General features: G+C 40.3%; 1 protein-coding gene across 2 annotated transcripts in view; it reads right to left on the bottom strand.

The window, feature by feature from the left end:
• The window catches only part of elf1 (E74-like ETS transcription factor 1), a 40,651-nt gene that overhangs the window by 14,816 nt on the left and 4,447 nt on the right, over nucleotides 1–21,388 (bottom strand). The window contains exon 1 of one of the 2 annotated variants that reach the window (XM_049749355.2): nucleotides 15,105–15,499. The exons of the other annotated variant lie outside the window; for it this stretch is intronic. The gene's annotated coding sequence lies outside the window, so the exon portion shown is untranslated. Of the gene's footprint in view, nucleotides 1–15,104; nucleotides 15,500–21,388 lie in introns of those variants that run through there. 2 annotated transcript variants of the gene reach the window in all.

The following is a 21,388-nucleotide window of genomic DNA, read 5'->3' on the forward strand; positions in this document are numbered from 1 at the left end:
CTGCCTTGTCCCGACGAATAAGCCAGACTGCTGCATCATGAAGAGACAATGAAGAAGAAGAGGAGGAAGACAAAGGGAGGGGTTGCACAGTCAACGCATAATAGCTTACAAAGTAAATAGAGTGATGGGACCCGAGAGTTTTAAAATCGCGATTACAAAACCAGATGACACAGAAGTGTGTCATATGGAATGTGGACCCGGTTGAACACAAGCTCCAAATAATGACACTAAAAAACAAATAGCAGGCAAATGCTTAGTTACTTAATCAATGAACAGATGGCTGATCTAATATATTGATTGTTCATTCGGTGAAGTTAGCAGGCAGGGTATTTGGGTGTGTGTTGATTTTTTGCAGGATTACATCAAACGTACACAACTTATTTGGATGAAATTTAGTGTGAGGATGGACTGTTTCACACAACAACCAACTATAGCTGATGCTACAAATAACCTAATAATAAACAATATAAAGTAGTTTTATTTTCAAGTTGTATTATTTCATTTTACTATTTATTTTTAATTGAATTTCGATATAGTATTATATATACATATAAATTGCATAACAGTTTTTAATAGTTTTTTTATTTGATTTGATTTGTCCATGATTTGTCATGCTAGATTAAAAGATTTGTTAATATATTGTTTTTTTGTTTTTGTTTTATTAATAAAATGTATTTAAACAATATATTAATTAATTAATCATGTTATCATTAATTATTATTATTATTATTGGCTTCACTATAAATGTCATTTGGTGCAATATACTGCCTCATTCTGTAAGAGCGTTGCAAAAAGAGATTCTCACCATTATTGTTGTTCTGCGCTAAACTGAGGGATTCAAGTCTTATTATGTATGTATTATGTATTATCAGATTGTGTAAACTCCTTTCTCATACACTTTTTGTGGTAGTCCACAGTAAATGCCAAAATTGTTTATATGTTTGTATGTAATATGTAGCTCTCTTTTTCATTAGTTCAAATGATGAAAATCTAAAATCAATTCTTAGCTAAAATGTTGCCACAGCATTGCATTTCACGCAACACTGGTTATTGTCAATTTGTCAAGTCTTTAGATTAAGATCTCCAAAAGCCCAAAAGTCAAATGTATTCACTATACTGCAACAGCATGGATAACATTCATTACATTTGCCTTGTTTATAATTACTGTCCACTGACAGGTTCTTTAGTCAAGATTATCAGCAGTTGCGGCGCTATAAATAGAGCAAAATCTCGTCAGCTGCTGGCATTGTAAACGTCCCATAACAGATATGCACACGGGACTGATAGCCTCCAGCAAATTTAATTTAACGGAGCAGTGATTTAACGGACGCAAACACCGGGCCGCCGAGGAAATTGTTCCAATCTGTTTGACGCTAATGTTAATCTAGATTTCAAAGTGTGCAGGTTTGTTATTCCTTCGGGTTGAATTGATTGTTTCCAGGACTTTTAGGTAGCTGTGATGGCAGAGTATGCAGCACATAGCGTTCAGCTCCACCCTGAATATATGGCAACTGTTGTTGCCAGTTGCAATAACAACCAATTAGAGGCAGGATACATGGACAAATGGAGTATTCCCATAAAACCCTTCACACACACACACACACACACACACACACACACACACACACATGCACACATACACATACATATACACACCCTCTCTTTTTTTTTTTTTGCTTTATTCTCCTCAGCTGAGCTCATTGTTGACCATGAAAGGAGGTAGTTGAAGCCAGCAGAATTACTGTGCAGTGACTCACTCTGTACGCATGTGATGAGTGCAAACATTGTGGGATGCAAGAAATAAGGGCCCAGGCAAGCAAATCTTGAATTATCAGCAATTTGCAGCTCAGATTACAAAAAATATGTATTAGATTTTCTCGGGGCGTATCATTCTGAGGGTGATGAAGATATGAGACAAAAGGCTATTATTCTGAGTTTAAATTACACACACACACACACACACACACACACACACACACACACACACACACACACGCACACACACACACACACACACACACAAACACGTCAGAGGCTGAACACCTGCGTCCTGAATTGAAAGTAGCCTGAAGAGGATTTAACACATAGCAGAGGTAAAGAAGCAAAGCTTGCAGCACTTGACTATTCCAATGCAAATTCGTCTTGGAGTTATTGCAACATATCATGCACTATTAGGACTAAGCCAGTATTACGTCTTTCTCTTAAAGGTAGCATATGATTTGCTGTCTTCGATATAATAAAATATATTTGTTTTAGAAGCAAGTGTATGTTGAAGCCTAAATCCCAGCTGCTGCGTGCACACAAATCAGATTAGAGTACCCCTACACCATCAGAGACCACTGAAAGTGAGTATGTTTGCTGAAATGTCTTACTATGTGGATCTGATCAATGGCATTGATGAATCAGCAAAGGACATTACAACCCATCACTGATTTTGCATGTAAAACTATCTGATCCGATCAGATCTATGTAAAGTCTACAAGTATATAATTGTTCATCTTTGAAGTACTGCAACATATCTGGCAAGTATTGTTCATTAAGAGGTCGTCACAGCATATCAAGCATTTTTGACTATTATACATCGCTAACACAGTGGTTGGTTGGGTGGCACCTCCAAACGTCATGCACTATGGTCCCTATTACACTAATACTATTTGCATGGGAGGCTTCACAGCACCATCGTGAGAGTTCTGGGAAATTCTTCGACAAACCGACAACAAAAATTAGGCATCCAACAGAAACAGCAATACTCTGTGCATTGTGTGGCATTGCCCATTGCATTAGCTGTCAATCTGACACTGTGACTAATTCTATTGTTTGGCCAAACTATGGTATTATACTCACAGTCTGCTTCAAGCCAACTATGTGATTTTTCACCAGTGTAAGATAAAGGCATTGACTGACTCATGCGGCGGTCATACAGTACATCACCCAGACACTCTGCCAACAAAGAAAACCATATCCATGAAAAGAAAAAAAAATGTCCACCACTATGTTATTGAACATTGTCAGCACAGGCGCTGTTTTTGCAGGATCTGCCCGGTTCCTGTCAAGGAAGTGACTCAATGATATGACGCTCATTGCTGGAGTTTGGCGATAGCCAGTGTGGGTAAGCGCGGGATGGAGTTAGTCAGTCTTTGGACAGCAGCTTCCCGCTACTTTTCTTTTTGGCAGCTTGTACTCATTTGTCACCAAACTATGCAACAAGTACCAAACGTCAGGGAAAATTCTGGTGATCTCCTGGGTAAAAAATGGCTCAGCTCATGAATGAAAACATAGATGCATTCATCTGGATCTAAATTACATTCCTCCCACCACTCCATAAAAACAGATTTTACAAGAACCAGTTATCTAACAAACACATAAAAACAGTGACGATGTTTCCCTAAATGTAGATCATAGTAAGTCTATTGAGCCAAATGATATTACCTAATGAATGAAGCGGGTGAAATATCTTGGACAAGATTAACAGCTGCTTTGTACAGCTGTTCAGATCAAACGCGAGGTGAGCATTTCTGGCGGTGCAAATCAAACAAACGGCCACACAGCAGGCAGTCCGTTTCGGGAATGTACTACATCACCCACAACGTCCTGTACAGGTGGTTTTTGACTCCAGGTTCTAGAACAATGGAGGAAAGAAATTCCATTGTAGTCACCCCGAGTCACCCCGAGCTTTCCAACACAGTCAACTAGCCATACCTTACTACTTAACGTGCAGCAGCAGCACAAAAACAGACAAAAACAACATGTTGAAATAAAAACAATGTAAAGCAATATTATTACAATCTGTGGGACTGGGCCAAAAAGAATCAAGCTTGGAGAATGAGTGTGGAATTTGGCCTATTTGGTGAGTGGACTAAACCAAGATAACATTTAGCAGTAACACAACCACTGGCCATCAGATTCACTTCAGATTCAAACTTGTTTTATTTTTCTCTCAGACAAGGGGGAGCATCTCCTCTTTTTTGCTTGAAGTAACAACCACCATATAGCGCTCCGGCAAGCAAACGCACACGTGGGGCGATTCGATATTTCGTGTTCAGTATTAACGTAGCACAAGGCGTACTTAAAAAATAAATAAATAAATAAATAAAAATAAAAAATAAAGACGTCTCGCCATGCAAACTGCACATTGCAATAGTATGGAAGAGGGCCATGTGTTTGTGCTGATGGCAAACTGCACCTCCAAAAGCCTAATGGCATTTAATGAACAGCAGCAGGCCCATCAGAGCCTCGCATCAGAGGGCATTCGAGGCTATTGCGCAGTGCCAGAGCCAAAAAGACGAGTGGAATTTAATCTCATCTCCTGCGAACCTTGTACTTTTCCATTCGGGCTGAGAGCGATTTAAGGAGAAGGATGCATGCTTCTCTTAAAGAGCAGTGACAAAGTGGCCTTTTTATAAATTAAAAAAAAAAGGTGAAACCGCTGTCGTATGCACACTGAGAAATTAAGTTTCAAATATGAGACATGACAAAGAACTCTAGCTTTTACGTTTTACCTTTGTAAATAAATAAATAAATAAATAAATAAATAAATAAATAAATCATGCATTTATTCAGTGAGGAAAAAAAAATCCCACCTGAAGAAATAATTCAAAACCACTTAATACTTTGTACTTTTGCAAACAAAACAGCACGTAATCTCCTGTAATGTTTCACAAGATGGGAGAATCCAGACAGACCATTCCTCTTTGCACAATCTCGCTAAATCATACAGCCACCTGGGTCCTTTCCTCTGCACTCTCCACTTTAGTTCACTCCACATGTTTTCAATGGGGTGGAGGTCTGGGGAATGAAGTGGCCATGGGAGGAGCTTGATTATGTGTCTAGTGAACCATTTCTATAACTTTCAGTATTAGAGTATGCTTCTGCCAAAAAAAAAAAAAATCACATTTTAACCAGGAGTGCTAATAAATATGGAGAGTGCGGTATACAATGTGTGTGCGTGCGTGTGTGTGTGTGTGTGTGTGTGTGTGTGTGTGTATGATAATTTGTGAAAGAAATACTATGGACAGTATAGAGACATCGCATATGCAAAACCCACACACTGACCTGCAAGTTAGGCACAGGCAGGAAAACCATCGCAGAGCAGCTACTTCCTGTCTGTTAAACCGCACTCTGAGCAACATTTCTCTGTGTCGCGGAAACTTCTCACCCCCCCCCCCCCACACACACACACTTCCTTTGCAAACATCACTATCCCCTTGCGTAGTATCGTTTCCACAAAGAATTCTAAAGAGAAAAACTGTGATATATTTAGCATTCCATTAAAAAAATAACCAAACGTACACATCCACAAAGCCAGAGTGAGGGGACGAGCACATCTGCACCTGCCTCCGAATTTAATATGATAATATAGAAAAGCTGCCTTTACTACATTGACAATTTCATATTTTAATGAAAAAAATATATGAATAACTAAAATGGGTAACTAAAATTAAAGCATTGAAAACATAGTTACAGATTGTTTGACAATGTATGAAGCAAACACGTCTGTAAATGTAGCAAGCGGCCGTGTGTCACAAGAACAGGAAATTAAATTGCAGATAGCTTCTTCTGAAAAAGCCCTCAAACACGAGTTACACTGGGATATGATGAGAGGTAGCATCTGGATCTTGTCAGGAAAATACCTTGTCACGCAGCCAGTATCCAAAAATAAGACTGAAAATTTGACTGATATCCTTAAAAGAGCCACTTGTAAGATAAAGAAGAACTGAATATTTGTGATCATTTTACTAAACTGAAAATAGCTCATTTCTAACAATATGCCATATAATCATTTATAAACTCAGTGCTGTTGTATTGCTGGGTATTTGCTTTATTGACTATGGGAAAAGTAACAATCCATATCTTGATGATGGGATTATATCTATACTTGAAGGTTCTGAACTCCTTAATCCGTGCCAGTTCTCAATGGTAATGCTCCTCGTGAAGATACATTTTGAGATATGTTAAGAACCTTAAAGCTTTGTTGATGTCAATGCATTCCTCATTTTTATTTCTCAATCTAACAAGCCAACATTTGAGTCAGATATCTAGGACAACCAGGTTGTGAAATTTTAGGCACTTTATGCATAAAGTGGGCCATCAAAGACACACAAATATTTGTATTTATTGTATCAATGTGTCAAAATGAATTAATGATTATCAGATGGCTACAATATATTTAAACACTTTTATGCGTGTGCGTGCGTGTGTGTCTGCGGCCTGCTGATCTTGTTCTTGTGGGCATATTTGAGACGCTTCATTCTCAAGGTGCTGTTGTTTAGGCTTGATTTTATGTGCGTGCGTGCGTGTGAATGTGTGCGTGCGTGTGAATGTGTGTGTGTGTGAGAGCAATGTGATTCATGACCTGACACGGAAAGCCATCTTGTCTTCTATTTATACACAACACATTCAAACAAATGTGGAAATCTACCGGAAAGTCCAGAGTGAACTGACAAGAAATTAAGGCAAACAATCAAAGTTCCATTGCCAATGATAAAGGGAGTTCCCTTCAATTTTTATGTTCACATATCAACATACCAGCAGCAAACTCTAAATCGAATGCGAGTAAAACAAAAACAAATTGTATTCCTGATCGTTAACTCGACACCAGCATGCATATGTCGGCGGCTAGTATGAACATTGCCGTCTTTGCAGGTGGCATAATGGGAAGGTGACGCCTGGGAAGCGGGTACCAGGCTGCTGCCGCCGCATACCAAACAGGTCCGGACACAGGCGGGCTGGCTGATGTGTCCACCCATAATGAGACACGTTGCAATGTGAAGCAAACACAGCACGCCCTCGCGGAGAACAGAGATCCAAGTGAACCTGTTTTCCTGCCTCCCGGACACTTGGTGGTCAAGCTTCGGATTAAGGACATGGTGGCTGTTTCGTAAACAAGATCATCAGCATTTTATGGGCTTAATTGTGGTCTATCTAGTTTCATACGTCTATTTTCTACAGTGCTTCGGGTACACCCTGGACACCTCTTAAAGGTTATCAGACATGATGTAGCTTAAAAGGAAAGAACCATCTACTATGTGTGCCACTCATCAATCTGACATCCAAGAAAATTCAAAGCTGCTTGTGTTCCGGGGGCATCATGTCAATTGGCCCAACTGAAACATCACAATGCGGTAATTCAGAACAGCTCGTTCACATACACATCTTCAAACACGCTAGATATCTACTTGGTGGTTTGATTTCACGCTTGAAGGGTGAGCAGGTACACCAGAGTCCCAAGTATTTATACAGAAGGACATCTACTAAGACTAATAATAACGCAATCCAAGTTATTGTTTTCTACGGGAATTAAAAAAAAAAAAAGATGTACAAAACACAATTCTATGCAATTAGTAAAAAAACAAAAAGGTATGCCCTCCCCACATAAATTCCCAAACTTTTGGTAGCCTCAAAGCACCAACCACTATTCCACAGCTAATTGCATTAAATCAGCCCTCCTCTTCAGCACTGATGGAGACAGTCTGGCTTATCTAATTTCACACCATTTGATATAGGTCAGTGTGGTATTGGGTGGCGCTGGCTAATCTTTGCGCCTACAAAGTATTAAAGTGCTGTGTCATCACTTTGTTGCGTATTTGAAAACCGGCGGGAGGTGTGGAATGGGGCTGAAACTGTGAAGGAACAAGTCAACAAGTCATGACGGTTAACTCATCCTTACAACATTGGTTTTTTTTTTTTTCTTCCTCTGTCTGACTAATACTCAACACTGATCACAGCTCAATCAGTCCCACCTCTTTGGAGAAGTGCAAGGATGGTGCGGGTCAATATTTGCCAAAGGTTTCATAAAGTACGGAGCTTTATGGGTTCAGGTGACAATGAAGGATAATAAAGTTCCCGCTTGCAGACTTGTGTAACCATACATTGACACCCGTGTTAATTTTTAACAGATGGCAATAATTACGTTTGATTAACACATAACCCTTGCTTGGTGAAATGTCTTTATTAATAACAGTTGTCTTGTAAAGCAACCCTTGAATAATGAGCAACTGGCAGGGGGTGTGGCGGTGGGGGGGGGGGGGGTTATATTTTCTGATGACAATCCCCTATGCAAAATACACCAAGGTAAACAAGGAGTGGCTGTTGCCCAGCAACCAAAGCAGAGAGAAGCCTCATGAGAAGAAGAAAGCAGGTGGGCTTCTCTAAAGACCCTATTTCCATAGGGTGGAATAGGACTGCTCAAAACATATAGTACATATATGTAAAGTAATTTAAACATGCATAACATTCATTTTCAGCAATTACGTTTGCTCCCAGAAACCAGTCAACTACTCATATTACCGTTATTATGATAAATTAAAATCAGGTAAGTTATGTCTGGCACCATCTTATCAATGTTCAGTGTTGTAGACCTTTAATCATTTAAGGTAAGTATTAAGTATAATTAAATTAAACTTATCAACTAAAGCGGCAGGTAAACCCCTGTGATGGGTGCAGGGGGTTGTAGGCAGGCCGTTGTCAGGCTTTACTGGTTGATTTTAAATTGCTAAGTCGTTGTTGTTATCAACTTTGAAGTATTTTGAGTACACATTGTATGGTAAGGTGCTATAGAAACTAGAAACTGAGTTGACTTGACTATGTTTTGCAAAAACAATGTTTACAATGTTAAGTGAAATATTCATTTATGCATTCATTTTCCCAACTGCTTGTCCTCATGTGAGTCACTGGCACTCTTGAGCCTAATCCAGCTGTCTTTGGGCGGTAGGCGGGGTACACCCTGAACTGGTTGCCAGCCAATAGCAGGGTACACACATTGACCAAACCATCCGCACGCAGGGGGATTTTATAACTCTATGCACACAGTGTCGACTATGCAACTATGGATGTTTTTGGAATCTAGGAGGAAACTGGGGTACCTGGAAAAATCCCACGTACGGGGGAGAATATGCAAACTGAATAACAGGAAGGCCAAAGCCCAGAGTCAAACCCACGACCTCTGCACTGTGATGCAGACATGCCACCGTGAAATGAAATGATCAATTTTAATTGAAGTTAACAGTTAACACCCACTAATGTTTTTTAGACATACAGGTAGAAAAAAATAAATAGTGTAGTGCTATCTTAAGCGGCATAATAATTAACATAACTTCAACATTGTTTTCTAAATCCACCCAAAAAAACTACTTGCATAACATGATTTCGCTTTATCATGCATATACAAAATGCAGAACAACAAAAGGTAGTTTAACAGCATACTAACTGCAGGACACAATTTTTATAGTTATCACTTCAAATAATCCCACAACTATGGTACTCGTAACTCGTCGGCTTCTTAGGTTAAGATAAGTAGCTTCATCACATTAGAATTCCATTAATTCTAACAATGTCAACAAGTAATAGAAACAAAAGACTTTTTCTATTAAGAATTTAAGCAAGTGTTTCCCACAGGTCGAGAATGTTTGGTATTTAGTGACATAACGTGTGGCGGCGCCACTTATGGCAGGTGCATACTATAATAAGCATTTAGACAAAGTTGAGCAAAATAGACTCCATTCTTTAATTCGGCCCACTGAGCAATTACATGATCTATAATATCCTATTTGAAAGCTTTGAGGAACCACTTGTTATCATTTAGTCTGGTTTAATAAACTTTATCGGTTCATACGTTTGGAAATGAAGAAACACTAGCTGAGACGTTCCCTGCAGTCAATAAGAGCACAGACACATGTCCATGCAGAACCATGAGGGAAAGCAATTGTACTCCCCATATGCATTCGTGGTTAACTTCTCTCAGTGTAAAAGGCTCACTCACACACAAATCTATTTTACACTCTTGTGTTTGGAAACGCGTTACCTCATACAGGGTGGAGACCAGACAGCTTTGCACTCAGTGTGTTTTGAACAGAACAGTGTTGACAAAGCAATTGAAAAGACAACAAAATTATCAATGCTGGAGAGAGGCAAACACAACAGACTTCTTTTAATGAGTCTCTTCCCTCTGCTTTTATCGCACATGCAGTAAACCTACAAGACACTGTACATACACAACTTTACTAGACATTGTTCTTTTACCAGGATATGGGACATTTCCCCAGGTTTATGACATATATATAGTATCCCAGCTGGCTTTGGGCAGTATGTGGGGCATAGCATGAACCGGTTGCCTGCCAATTACAAGGCACAACCATTCACGCTCACAATCACACGTACGGACAATTTGGAGCGGTCAATTGGGCTACCATACGTTTTTTGGGGAATGTGGGAGGAAACCGTAGTAACCGGAGGAAAGCCATGCAAGCACGGGGAGAATATGTAAACTCCACACAAGAAGGCCGGAACCGGAGTCAAACCCAGGCGGACCTACTAACCAATTGACCACCTTGCTGCCATTTCAAAATATTATTCTTAATTAAAATAGTATATTTAAAATTTCAAGTCAAATGTTGAATAGGGCGGCTCGGTGGCGCACTGGGTAGCACGTACGCCTCACAGTTAGGAGGGTGCGGGTTCGATTCCACCTCCGGCCCTCCCTGTGTGGAGTTTGCATGTTCTCCCCGGGCCCGCGTGGGTTTTCTCCGGGCACTCCGGTTTCCTCCCACATTCCAAAAACATGCTTGGTAGGCTGATTGAAGACTCCAAATTGTCCCTAGGTGTGAGTGTGTGTGCGATTGGTTGTCTGTCTCTGTGTGCCCTGCGATTGGCTGGCAACCAATTCAGGGTGTCCCCCGCCTACTGCCCGATGATGGCTGGGATAGGCTCCAGCACGCCCGCGACCCCCGTGGGGACTAAGCGGTTCAGAAAATGGATGGATGGGATGGATGTTGAATAGGTAATACATTAAAAGAATAAGTACGATTATTTTTTTATTTGCAGGTTTTTTTGTGGGGTGGGTTTCTCCCTGAAACAAAACAATGGGAGTGAGGGGTGGGGTAAATAATGTATATCAAATTATAGGGCAAGTAGGAGTATAAATCAAATCAAATAAAATGACAATTACTAACAAAACTACAGAGAAACCCAGGCAATCTGGCGCTAAAGGTGCATAGATACCCTGAAGATAACAATGGATGCATGCAACAGTGTGTTCACAAATGCTACTAGAGAGACATTTCTGGCCGATACAAGCCCACATGTTCATTCATCCGAGAACCTGTTATGTGGATCTGCAGGACCAACTGTTTTTGTTAGCAACAGACTTTCAATGTCCTTGTGTGAACAATAACCTGATTACTGAGCACGTATGATGTTATGACAAAAGCAATACAGTTGCAATGTAATGACAGTAAAAGTATTATTGTTATTCATCGCCGGCTCTCGTATGAATCTCATTGTGAGCCATATGATGTGGAACACACTGAAAAACAGTATCGAGGTGACTTGCAGATTCAAATGTATTTATATTCTATAATTTGTCACTGCCTTCTAATGAGCCTCAATGAAAGAATGCGGTTACAGGTTACCTGCTAACAATTAAAGAACAATTAAACATTCTCTAACTAAAGCAACAGTATGACGTCTGGGGGTGGACTCAATCTTGAGGCTTGACCAGTCTGGTACCTTGCATAATCACACTCAATCTTGAGGCTTGACCGGTTTGGTACCTTGCATAATCACAAGTGTGTGCATGTGTGTGTTATCAGAGAGTGTGACCTAACTTTCCCACATACTAGAACATCTTTCTTTTTCTTCCACCCTCACTCGATCTTTAAGCTACTATTTTTATTCTTTGTTTTTAGGTCAGGTGGGTGTCATAAGTCAAACATCCGGCCTCTTTGCTGACAAACTGCACACCATCTTGTTAGTACTTTACTTGGAAAAAGGAAATAAGTCTGAATGAAAGATAACTATTCTATGTTTAGGGAAGAGAGAGCGGTTTAATGCAGGCCGGAATTGCATCACATCCGCTTGAATTCTGAGAAGAAAAAAAACGTCTGAGGAGGAGAAAAAATGTGATGTCCTCTCAAGTCTGATTGGCGATGAATGGAAATAGATCGAGAAAGCAATCGTGAGGCTGCTAGTCCCAGCACGCTTAGAGCATGAGATAGTTGCAACATTAGCAGACGGTTGCTCAATTCTGTTTTTTTTTTTTTTTTTTTATTTATCATGGATGGGCTGGAATGAACGAAGGCCCACTTTTGGCCTTGAAAGTATCACTGCATCTCCTGCTGACACACATACGTACATAGTGCGCACACAGCAAGGAGTCACAATCTTAGACAGAGAGTGAGTGAAACAGAGAAAGCGACATGGAAATAGCATGAAAATGCAAATGCAAAGAAATAGAAAAAGAAAACTTCTTTCAGCCAAAACAGATTCGAATGATTTTTGCTTATGCTTAGTTTGAGCCAAAATTAAATTTTACTTAGTTTGTACAAACCTTCAAACCAAATAATTTTGGAAGTAAACAGAAATGTACAATTTAAATTAATTGTATGTGGGGGGGGGGGGGGGGTAATATTTTCTATTGATAACAATTAGACAGCACTTTTTTTTTTTCTTTTTTACACAATAATTAGATTACCTTATTATAGAAATGCTTGGTTGTCTTTTTTAACATTCAAATGCAGGGGAAACCAGGGAATTGAATAAATGGCATGGAAAATGACTGAAAACTGAAAATGCATGATGTAATCTCAAATAGAAAGAGTAAAAGGTTAGAATTGATTCGGTGGTTCGGGTCACTTTTAACATACCTTTGAGTAAAATGTGAAATATGGAATGAATGTGAAATAAAGGACATGATAATTGCTAAGGAAGCTCATAGTTCAAAACATTCATTCATCTATTTTCAGAATCACTTAGCCATTTAAAGAGAATTGCTGTGGTTCCATACCATATATGACATCAAATATACTAACCTACGCATTTTTAGAATGCATTTGTCCAAATGGTGCCACTGTGCACTTGCTACAACACTGTTTATTTTCCTTTATTTTTCGTTTGTCTTACTCACAAGCCATCTTCTGCTCTATTTCCAATGTCAGCTTAAGAGGCGTATCAGTTATTGCTGCCGTTTTGTCCTTTTGTGTTAAAGGGAGATTTTGCTGCCAGGCTTTTGGTAAGGGACAAGTAACTGTGGGTCTTAAGTGCGGCCAAGTCAGTATTTTTTGGGGCTTTTGAGTGTCTTGGTTCATAACTGGAACAGGAATTTAGTTGGTAGCTAGGGCGGAAGCTTGGAGCACAAGGTTGGTCGATTGGGGGAGAAGAACCTGGATTCGGTGCAAATTCCTTCCTGTGCAGAGTGCGGCCTTCCTGTGTGGCGTTTGCATGTTGTCTGGGTGCTCAACAAACATGTATGGTAGGCTGATTGAGCACTCCAAATTGTCCGACGGTGTGATGGTGAACGTGAATTCTTGTTTCTCTAAATGTGCCCTGCGACTGGCTGGCAACCAGTTCAGGGTGTCCCCTGCCTACCGCCCAAAGACTGCTGGGATAGGCACCGGCAAGCTCGCAACTCTCGACGGACGGACGGACGGACGGACGGACGGACAGATGGATTTTCTTTCACAGTTTCCAGATAAAATTTACAATCAGTTTTGGTTTGATTTGAATTACTTCTCAAATTTAGATGCATTGTTAACAAAGTGCATTATCTTTATCATAAGTGTAGAATGAAATCTCAAAACACCTTGTAGTAAACACCTTTTGATAAACACCCACACAATTCAGTTATAACAAGACCTTATGCAAAGTCTATCAATTCTAATTTATATTCATCCTTAATCCTGCTATTGTCATTATAATTCATTGAGAAATGGGGAAACATTTCTGAATTTTCAAATTCCCTGGTTATCAAATCCTGGATCTGCAACTAGTGCATCCTTCAATGAACTGGCTCTCCAGTGTATCAATGAACCAGCTCTGACAAACATCTAGAAGCCAAATATCAATTAAATCAAACTTTGAAGGTAATTTAAAATCCCTTTTGGACTGACATTATAAATAATATAATGATAAACTGCATTCTGGCAAACTTTGACGAGTCCATATCCAAGCATGCTGGTACTCCACCCCTCCTCCTCTTTGAGCTGCCAGCCTCTGTCCTGTCATGTTGTGACAGGCTTTAGCATACGCAAGTTAGTCTTGAAAGGAGGCACCGAGTGACCACTTCTGACCACCCCCATCACCTGACTATCAGCCTCGATGAACAGAGTGGGAGTTGTGCGCTGCTCCTAATTTTCAATGCAAAGCAGTGACGTGATGTGGGGGGTGGGGAGTCGCACAGGTGTGACTGGGTCAACATGCAAAGTCGGGCAAACTATGCATCCAAACCAGTCATAGAATAGTGTACGTAAACTAAAAAGGAGGATTGATGTGTTTCTCATGCCAAGCGACTTCAGGCAACCAAAGCAGCCACCAGGTGACAAACAAGCAAGAACATTCTAAAGCGTGGGTGTTTTTAGCCAAAGCGGCCTGCTTGAAAAATCAGATCTCGTTTTAAAAGTTTCAGTTTCTGCTTGAACATAGACCTGCAACACACATCCAGGGAGCTTGAAATCTTGCACACAAAGCGCGAAAAAGCTTGGGGTGGGGGGGGTGGGGGGGGGGGGTTAACGTTGTGTACAAGAGGAACAAGACACTGTGGTCGAACCTCCCAGTGAAGTGAAATCAAGCTCTTCTGGTCCCCATTTCCACCTCACACTTTTTTGTAATGCTACAAGATGAACAACATTCTGCTCTGATCGTTCGATTGTGGAGTCACACTCGACTGGCTTATTGTAAAAGCGACAGCAGGGGCAAAAATAAGACAAAAAAACTGCTGAAATCCAGGTATGAGTGAAAATGTTATCAAAAGTGATGATCAAGTGACTACTACACCATGATAAAACATTTAAAAAAAAACGTGGGCTTGGTCGGTTTGGAGAGCCTTGCAAAACTGTCAGCTCCCGCCCTTATTTCGACACACCTTATAAGGCAACAAACAAGACACAGCCAGACCCAGGTACATGAATCCTAATTAAATTCCAAACCTACTAGTTGGCTTTGACTTAAAAAGTCTTAAAAGTCAACTGTTCTCCAAGAATAACTCGCACTGAAATCGCTAGGCAAAGGTCCTGTAGAAACCCCTTAACATGATGTCACTTTTGCTTTGCATTATAACAAAACCTCTAATCCAGAATGCATTGAAGTCCATTAAAAGAGGGAAAACTACCACCAACCTTAAATGAACAGGGTGCAGGTGACCAGGTCTATCCCACAAAGTATCAAAAGAAGAGTCAACATCAATAAAACCAATGAAAAAGTCAAAAACAAAAGGTCGAAAAAATGGGTTGGTGAGGTGCCCTGGAGGATAATCCAAAGAAAGCCTTTCAAGGTGTGCAACAACCAACTGCAGGCCCACTCCACACTTTCTTTCTCACGGCGACAAACTGTAAGATGAGGTGGGGGGGTGGGTAAAAAAAAACAAACAAAAAAAAAAAAAAAACAAGAAGAGACGACAAATGAGTTGAAGGCAGAAAAAGGAGAAGTGTCGTGAAGTGAGCCGTCCTCTCCCTATGAGTCACGAAGCCTTGTCGCCATTGGTAGAGAGCGGCCCCCGGGCAGGCGCCTTGTACCTGGCCAATCAGCACTCGCTTAGGTGCGGAGCCCTGCAGGCAAATCTGCAAAGGTGCATTCTCTGGGATTTGATGGAGGTGAGGAGGGAAGGGGCGGGGGGAGGGGTGTGGAACTCAGCCACAGGGCCGGGCTGTGAGAAAGACGATAGACGGGTTTCTCCTGCAGCAGACGAGCCGAAGGTAAACACAGGTACACACCCACAGTAGACTTTGACCTGAGAAAAAAAGTGAGGCCTAAAATGAAGCCTTCACGTTGAAATGTGAGCCTAATAGCCTCGTCACAGTGGGTAATTTAGCAAGGAACGTCCGAAAAAGTCCAGAACAAATAAAACCAACAACTCATAAAGCGACTACTGCTTGTAGGAGACACAAAGAATGAAGCCATCAAAGACTCCTCCCCTCACTTGAAAATGAAGTGATCACGTTCCATCACAAGACACGCTGACATCATCTCAGGCTCTATTGAGATTCACTGTCACTGTGCAACCAATGTCGCAAAGGTCAGGGAGTGTAATACTGGTGACACTTCAAGAATGAAGCCAAAATAGTCACACAAAAGACCTCATTAACTAAGAATAGTCATAAAACAAAGTTGTAATTGCTGTACGAATATTGTAGATCATAGTCACTCTCAATCAGATTCATGTATATTTTGGGGAATCATGATTTTAAAGGACAAAAATATATTTTTCAGACAAAAAGTCAAATATTTGAGATCATAAATCATAATAAGAGAATATGTCATATACAGTGGATAGAAATTTAATTTGACCAGTAAGCACCCTGTAACCTGAAACATTTTGCAAATCAAATACTGCTCCACGTTAAAATTAATGCTAGTTCAACTAATTCGGTCCAGTGGTAAAACTAAGTTATATTTACCTAGTTTTTATCAGTGTGTGTTTAAAATAAATATGTAAGTGAAAACAGGGGGGTTGGTTATGGTTGCTTAGCTGGAAAATGTGTATCGCGCTTAACATAGGTGGACACAAACAGACAAGTCAAAAAAACTTGCAGCAAAGCACACAACACTTAGCTAGCGCTTTCAAACCAGATCTCAGCCATGGAGTGTTTGTCAAGGTTCCACCTCCACTGATGGTACAAGAGTTCGCTAGTGACGGTGATAGTGTTCATGAGGCTTCATAGTCTCAATAAATCTTCCTCCATGCAAGTTGCCATCTCACTTCATGGAGAGATAATGGCCGCAGCTTCCCATAATGCAATGTGGAAGCCATGTGGCATTGTGGGATGTAGCTGCTTTTATCTAGCTATTGGTATCCATAGCAAATGTGAACAATGCTCTGTAATCAGGTAGTGAGATGACATGTTAACATGCAGGGAAGCAAAAGGGATTTATTTAGACTACGAAGCCTCAGTAACACTATCGCCAGCGAGAAGGTGGAACGAGATGTGGCTAGAGACCGCTAGCTGGTGGCTGCTAGCTTCACCACAGGAGGAACTGTTTCATGCTTTCTACCAGTTTTTAACTTGTATCATTGTGTCCACCCATGTTAAAGATCTTGGAAAAGCAGTAGACCATTAGAATTATTATTATTGCAATAGTTTTGACCAAACCAAATTACACAGCTAGATCCTAAACATGAAAGCCATGCTCAGGTTCAACAGATAATGTGTTTCCTTCTTTTTTCCTCAACAGCAACACTATTAGGCTTTGTATAACACTACTGCTTGCCGTTTTCACTTTCTTTAGAGGCATAGGATACTGTGCGTTAATCTAAAACCAAAAAACAAAATACATGCAAAGCATGACAAAAAGCTCAACATTTTTACAACAGCTGAGGTAGATTTTCTTTTAACACTTTGCGTTTCATCCCATTTGTATTTTTTAAAATAAATTAATAATATTTTATTTTAATATATCTTTCATTATTAACTGAAGAACTCGTTTTTTTACGAATTTTGTGCTCCAGCCAACAAGAATGAGGTATTTAAAAAAAAGTTACGATAAAGTCCCAAATAAGGACAACGCCGAATGCAGTAAACTAAATGGCAGTAACCAACAAAGAATATACAGCATTCAAATGATTATGGCAAAGCTGATAGAAGGATGTAGCTTTAACCTACTGAGAAGACGCTGATGAGAAATGAAATGTGAGCAAACAGGAAGCTGTGGTCTGTGGTGAGCACCAAAAAATATCATTACACACTCCAATCTGTACACCCCCTTTATGTCAAGCTACATTTGAAAGCTATAGGAGGATTATCATGCTCTGCACATACACATACAGTTAAACGATTATGCAAGCGAGTCTTCTATTTTTTTTTTTTCCTTGCAGTGATTTTACATGATCTCTCCAATTTTAGAACAGTGAGAAAGTGAAAATTGCAATAAGAACTACTTTAAAACACTTGTTTTATTCAATTTAGATGTGTTCAAATTATGTGGAAGCATTAAAACTATATATTTGTAACTATATTTCAGATTTTAACCTATCACGAGTGGGTCTGAGCGGTATCTCATATAATAAAGATTGTCCCCCTCCAAACGTATTCTATCAGTGAGACCTGTACATTCATTTTTGCAGTAGACTGAAAACATTTGAGTTCTAACAAAAAGATCACGTTTTTTACTCACTAAACAATAGTAAATAAACTAATATAATTGGTTAATAAACAGCAATCATGGAAAAAACCGTTTTTTTAATACACTTCAATGCAAATGAAATTCTAGCAGATTATTCAATAAAGTAATGGAATAATTAATAGGATAATACATTTTGAAATTATTCGATAGCGACAGCCCTAATTGGAGCTTTTGAGACATTTGCTTTTTGATCTGAAACACAAGTTTGAATATGTTTGAACACATCCAGCTTTCTTTTGAACCAAAGTATTGAATATAGCAATGCTTGAAGGTCGCCATGAGCCATACTCAGGGGTCTACAGAGTAATTTGCAATAAATATATAAACATACATACATACAAATTCACATACATACATGTTGTGTTGTAATCATACACTGTTGTTGTTCTCTTTTTGAAGCAGAGGAACTAAGAGGACAATGCAAGGGGGAACTACGGTGACAGTGAACTTGAGTGCTCAATGTAACTCAGTCCACAAAGTGTTTTTCAGCTCTTCACAAGTGTATTTCCCCAAATGGATTGAAAATAGGAAGCAAGCCTTTCAACATTTCGTTGACTCAATAAGGTCATTTGAATTGCACAGTGGCACCCACTAACAGACACGCACCGAGGGCCCCACATTCGAGCTAACCGTGTGCGTGGATGGAGAATTTTCATTCTTTTCATAGATATTTTTGTAACCGATGGCAGTTAGAAAAGGGACCTTTGCGCCGCTGTGGGCGTGAACACAGCCAACTTGCTTCTTGGCCAGTGGAAGCGTCTTATCTCACTGCCTTTGAATTCAGCGCGGAAAAGGCGTACAATCAATTCAATAATTCTGACTTGGACAATGAATTGTTTTTGTCAGACTTTGTAAGGTAATGCCTTATTGAACATGAGGGCTGCCTCGCTCCAGAGCTGGAGTTGGGGTACTGCCATGCAGCTCCTCGGGCTCAGCTATTGTTGGAAACCTCCTCGCGCGGACATCATTGTCTCGTTACCCGACCTAATTGCTGTCGCGCTCCGGTGGAAGTGAACTTTGAGCCACTACCCCCACCAAGGCTTACAGCACAAACACTGGCTTCATTCTCTGGCCTGGTTGGAGCTTCTGGTCACCACCGACAACGCCACTATACCTTATGCCAGATGTTCAGGGTTTTTTGTTGTTGTTTTTCCCGATACAAAAGTGTCTCTGATGTCTTGAAGGGCGCTATATAAATATATTTATTATTATCATATTTATTGTATTTACATGATAGTTATTTAATAAAAGTATTTGTAGTAGTAAAGAAAAACTGACTTGCAAGAGAGAAATGAAGTAAGCACCCCATTTACTAATTTCATATTGTGAGCTATAACCCTAACGCCCTAAAACAGGTGAAAGGATACAATGCATTAATCATACCAAGGAAATGTTGCTCCTCCTGCCTTTAGACAGCGGAACAGAGGCCGATTAGTTTTTAAGTATTTCAGGAACTCACCAGGAATCTCAGCAAAGTATATCCAAAATGAGGAAAAGCAATAAAGTCAAATTACTTGGAAAGTCCAAGAAGGCCTTCATTGTTCGAATGACGCATAAAACACACATGCTACCACTTCTGGGTCACGTGAGCCCCTTTTAAAAGACACACCTTTCAGCCTTCTCAATAAAAGATGGCCCACTGGCTATCATCATGTAAAAACACAAGCCCTTTATTTTCAATCTGTGTCCTTTGAATATGAAAACGCAACTGCTACACACCAAACCGCCAGCGTGCGCACATTTTGTCTTTGCAACAGTACACTGAAGCATGGCATTGTTTAAGTATCAGAAAGAATCCAGATCATTCCGTTAAGAGTTATGCCGGAGTACTGTGGACTCAAACTCTGATAAGAATATCCTTGAAGGCCTGAGATACACGGGGGCTTTGGAGGACAGGCTGCATTATTTGTGTGGCGCGGAGGTCGAGAAGAGGAAGAATGTCTGGAGGACCACAGGACAGGCAAAGAGTATCAAAAACCAGTAGAAGAGTGAAAAATGTATAATTCTTGATTTTAGCTGTCAGTCTCACTCCCGAGATGATAAGATGTGTTGACCGAGCATGACGACATAGTGCTACTAAGTGCAGTGTGGATGCTACTATATAAACAGTGTATCAGGAATCATGTGATTGATCTGATTCATCGCAATGATGACACAACGATACACAGGACAATAAAGGATAGTGTTACGGTAGATCGAGTTGATCTGTGTACATAATATTCATCTGTGTAGACATTCATCAAGATAATGATTTCTCACAATAGTTATCAAAAGGTAACAAATATAACATTTTACAGATCTGTGCAAGTATTTACGTTTTCAAACGATGACTTCTACACAGGTCACAGGTGAGCTAGTGTAATTTTACAATATGCCCACAGGTTACTCATCCGGCAACCATGCCATCATGTTGGTGAACCTCGTATGAAACTAACACTTTATGTCAAACAAGTCATTTTTACAATCTGTAGGAACAAAATACGTACAGTACTTCCATTGTGTTGAGGGTCAATAAGATTAATATTGATATGCTTTATATGCAGTAGCTTTTACAGTATTTCTTAATTTACCTGGTATATGAAATATATGCGGCTCGGTGGCGCACTGGGTAGCACGTCCGCCTCACAGTTAGGAGGGTGCGAGTTCGATTCCACCTCCGGCCCTCCCTGTGTGGAGTTTGCATGTTCTCCCCGGGCCCGCGTGGGTTTTCTCCGGGCGCTCCGGTTTCCTCCCACATTCCAAAAACATGCTTGGTAGGCCGATTGAAGACTCCAAATTGTCCCTAGGTGTGAGTGTGAGTGTGAATGGTTGTCTGTCTCTGTGTGCCCTGCGATTGGCTGGCAACCGGTTCAGGGTGTCCCCCGCCTACTGCCCGATGACGGCTGGGATAGGCTCCAGCACGCCCGCGACCCCCGTGGGGACTAAGCGGTTCAGAAAATGGATGGATGGATGGATGGATATGAAATATATTGTGATTGTTACACATGCAACAGGTCACTGAGCCATAAGCATTTTTGGTGTAAAAATAAAATAAAATAAAAATTAACTGCATTATGCATGCCAAGCCAGCAGCAGGCACTGCAGCAGTATAACTTTTATTATTAGACATTAAGCTTGCATAGGGTACATACAAATTTTAGAACAGGGTCATTATTCTAGCATTGCTGTCAATCTTTCCATTTACTGACTGCAAGTCATGTGGACAGGTCACCGGCAAATTCTATCACATTCTCAACGAGGAAAAATTTAGCCTGCGTGGTTTTGGAATGTGGGAGGAAGCCAG

This window comes from Syngnathus scovelli, chromosome 1 (assembly GCF_024217435.2).
Source record: "Syngnathus scovelli strain Florida chromosome 1, RoL_Ssco_1.2, whole genome shotgun sequence".
In the NCBI taxonomy this organism is placed as follows: Eukaryota; Metazoa; Chordata; class Actinopteri; order Syngnathiformes; family Syngnathidae; genus Syngnathus; species Syngnathus scovelli.